The sequence below is a fragment of the Canis lupus genome, chromosome 8 (assembly GCF_003254725.2).
Source record: "Canis lupus dingo isolate Sandy chromosome 8, ASM325472v2, whole genome shotgun sequence".
Classification (NCBI taxonomy): domain Eukaryota; kingdom Metazoa; phylum Chordata; class Mammalia; order Carnivora; family Canidae; genus Canis; species Canis lupus.
In genome coordinates this window covers 57,582,121-57,586,059 of record NC_064250.1, presented here as the reverse complement: position 1 = coordinate 57,586,059, position 3,939 = coordinate 57,582,121, and the positions used below count along the sequence as shown (strand labels likewise).

The 3,939-nt window shown below is 35.5% G+C and overlaps 1 long non-coding RNA gene across 1 annotated transcript; it reads right to left on the bottom strand.

The window, feature by feature from the left end:
* Window positions 1-1,140: 1,140 nt before the first annotated feature.
* Window positions 1,141-3,077, bottom strand: LOC118355499 (uncharacterized). Its single transcript, XR_007412232.1, has 2 exons — window positions 2,979-3,077; window positions 1,141-1,758 (listed from the first exon to the last, which is right to left on the bottom strand). It is a non-coding gene; the product is annotated as an uncharacterized LOC118355499 (long non-coding RNA).
* Between the last annotated feature and the right edge of the window lie 862 nt (window positions 3,078-3,939).

Here is a 3,939-nt window from a genome sequence, read left to right as displayed (position 1 = left end):
AAGGATGTGGCACAAATGGAACTCTCATATATTTGCTGGAGGTAATGTAAAATGATACAACATGAAAAATAGTCCTACATTTTCTTATAAGTTAAATGCATATACTTACCATATATTCAGAAATTATAATCCTAAGTATTAAACAGGAAAATAAAAACATAAGTTTGCACAAAGACTCTACTGTTTATAACAGCTTTATTCATAGTAGCCCAAAACTCGAAACAACCCAGAGATTCATCAACAGGTGAATGGACAAATTGTGGCATATCCATATAATAAAATTGCACTTAATTCCAGAATTAAAAAGGAACAAACAACTGATACATCAACAGTGTGCATAAATCTCAGAAAAAAAGACAAGCTTAATGAAACAAAACACAAAAGCAGACACTCTAATATCCTGTTTATTTGAAATTTGAAAAAAAAAAAAAGACTTATCTATAGCGACAAAGTAAATCAGTGATCTCATATGGCCAAGAGTAGGGCTGGAAAGTCAAAGTCTGCAGAGGCACCAAGAAACTTTTCTGGGTGATTTTAATGGTCTGTATTTTGGTTCGGTGGTAGTTGTACAAGTGCATACATTTGTCAAAATTCATCAAAATGTGGACTTAAAACTAAATGCTTTTGAGTAAAATGTTTACAACTATCTAATTTTTCCATTGCTCTTGTCCCATTCCTGTGAGTTTGTCTTCCAATGCCCAGGCTCTTCTAGATTCAGAGTAGAATTACAGACAAGGGAGTAAAATCCTGGATGTAAAGCCTTGGGTAATTGGTACCCTCTGCTATAGCATTCCTAAAAATACAAACCCTTGATCATAGAGTTTATGCAGGGAATTTTTTTCTTGGCATTGCTTATTCCAATGCCACTCCAATGACTAAATTCCACTTTTTCTGTGTCAAAGCAATTGCCTGTGGTCAATGTTGTGCAACTCCCTCAAATCCTGACCCAGACAATGCACCCAGAGCCTCTTTCTGCTAAAGTCCTTTTGGCTCACTGGGGAATCAAAGCTCAGGTCCCTTTCAGAGGTATCTTTAGTCACCAGTGACAAAGTATTTTGCTCTTAAAAATAGTGAAAATAGTGGTTGTATCTATTGCAGGTCTATTTTCTTGCCTAGCTTTCCAGGGCCAGGTATCCTCCTTCCTTTGGCTTTTTCAAGGAAAAAAAAAAAAAAAAAAAAAGCAAGCACAAATCTTTTCATAGATAAATGTCAGATTCTGAGAACACTCCTATGCTTTGTCTGCTGGAATCAGCCAACATCTCAGCCAGAGTCTATGTAAGAATGAAGAGATTGCTTGCCATTTTGGAAAAAAAAAAAATCAAGTGTTCATGAGTGGTTCTTCTGGTTTTCCCCCTCATTTTGCATGGTGGGAACAGGAGAAAGTGGAGGGAGAAATATCTGGTTCTTTCTCTCACCTTTAGGTGAAGGTGAAGCACTTTCTTCTCTGTATTTTCGTTTAAAAAAAGAAAGAAAAACGCACTTTTTAAAATGTCCAGCCTTTTTTATGCATAGAGAAAGTGGGTAAGGGTGTTGGTAGTCAGGATCAGTTTGCCAAACTGTTACTAAATCTTACAGTGATGTGTGTAGCAGCTGTCATTATAGTACAGGATTTCTTGTCACCTGTTATATGCAGCTTTGGGTCATTAGACACATTGAGATGTGAAGACAATTTCCACTTGACATTCTGTGACACATACTGGACTTGAGATAATAAGCCGAGTAGAAGGCAGTTGCACTGCCTTCGAGGAGATCATAGACCTGTGGAAAATGCAGTCAGGTAAACAAATCATTTCAATATAATGTAGTTAAGACCAAGGATAGTCACATAGAGATTCATATTTTGAGGAACCCACATCTGATCAGAAAATAGTTCAAGATTATAAACATTTAGAAAACAGAGTGGGAGGTTCTTTGTGAAAGAAGCAGCTGGTTGGGAGGAATTTACAGAGTAGAAGCAGAGGAGGAGTTGGTAACTCCTGACTCATTATATCCATCCTTATTCCTTTTAATATTTGTTTTATATAATGTTCACTAGTTGCTTTATTTAATTTCATGCATTTGCAACTGCTTATTATCTGTTTTCTGCTTCTATTTTTTAAGGCAATCACTGTTTGATCTCTCTCTAGAAATTAGATACACATATAGTTTTTTGAAAACCTTTATTTTTCTCTACCTATAGATTGCTGAATTTTACTTGGACATGATTGACATAAATTAAACAATATCAGTATTATATGCATATATTTATGTATATATATGTATTTATATGACTGTATACAATGACTCTAATTTGCCAGTATAATTGAAAGTTCTAAGGATATGTACTGCCCACCAGTAATTATAAAAACTAGACCTTCCTATTTCTTTTCTTTTAAAATTTTATTTATTTATTCATGAGAGACACAGGGAGAGGGAGAAGCAGAATTCTAGGATCCTGCCCTGAGCCGAAGGCAGACGCTCAGCCGCTGAACCACCCAAGTGTCCCTAGATCTTCCTATTGCTGTGTTTATTCAGGTTGAAGAATATATTTTCAGATTAATATAATTAAACTTCTATGACTTTAATTATAAAGATTCTAATGAAACAGAAATGAGTTGGATCCAATGATACTGAATCATATTGACATATAACATGTCTGCCTTTTCTGTTTTCCTATCTTCCTTGTTTGTTTCCTCGTTCCTTTCTTTCTCCCCTAGAGATTCAACTATAAAGTAGAATATTAATACTCAAAGAAAGAAGTGCACAGTACATGCATTGGTTAAAATTTGACCGAGTATCACTTCACTGCAATTCAACAGTACTATATTTGCAAACCAATAATAAATCAAGTGATTAAAAAAAAAAGAGAGAAAGCCAAAATCATTGGGCTTTTGCCCATCTGAGAGCCTTAGCAGGTATGTGCTTTAATTAACAAAGAGCTTGGTTTACCCACATAACATTTGCCCTGTAGTATGAAACTAAATTATTTTCAAACTTACCCATTACTTAGGTTAAAAAGATAAACAATGTATAAACTTGTCACTTCTTTTTAGGTGTCAACAAGCTAAAAGGAGCAAAAAGAAAAAAAAAGTAAAAAGGAATGGCACGGCATGAGAAAAATAGTTTCATCATTGTCCTTCTATACTAGATACTATTCTAAGCAATATTTTTTTAAGAAATATTTTTAAATTATTTTGTTTAACAAATATTTCTTTAGCACTTACTATGTACAGGGCACTGTTCCAAGCCACTTTATACATAGTAATGTATTAATACTCATAACTGTAGGAGTTGAATAATATGGCTCCCACTCTAGTGCTTGGGAAACAAAGAGCTGCTGTGATGTGATGGGACTGTAATTTAACCCCTTAGCCTTTGGGGTAACTTCTTTAAAAATATTTTATTTATTTATTTATTTATTTATTTATTTAGTTAGTTAGTTAGTTAGTTAGTTAGTTTTTAGTTTTTTATTTGAGAGTGCGCATGAGCAGGGGGAGGGGCAGAGGCATAGACAGACACTCCCCTGAGCGCAGAGCAGAGGTGGGCTCCATCCTAGGATCCTGAGATCAGAACCTGAGCCCAAGGCAGTTTCTTAATCAACTGAGCCACCCAAAATAACTTCTATCATGAAAGAAGCACAAACAGGTATCAATGCAGTCATATGTCTTTTATTTGAATTTGAACTCAGTTCTTTTTTTTTTTTTTAAAGATTTTATTTATTTATTCATGAGAGACACAGAGAGAGAAGTAGAGGCATAGACAAAGGGAGAAGTAGGCTCCTCGCAGGGAGCCTGATGTGGGACTCGATCCCTGGACCAAGATCATGCCCTGAGCTAAAGGCAGACGCTCAACCTCTGAGCCACCCAGGTGTCCCTGACGTCAATTCTAATTGCTATCCATATTCATGATCTCTATCTTATAGCAACAAATGAGGCAACTCAGAGCAACCAGTTAACTGCA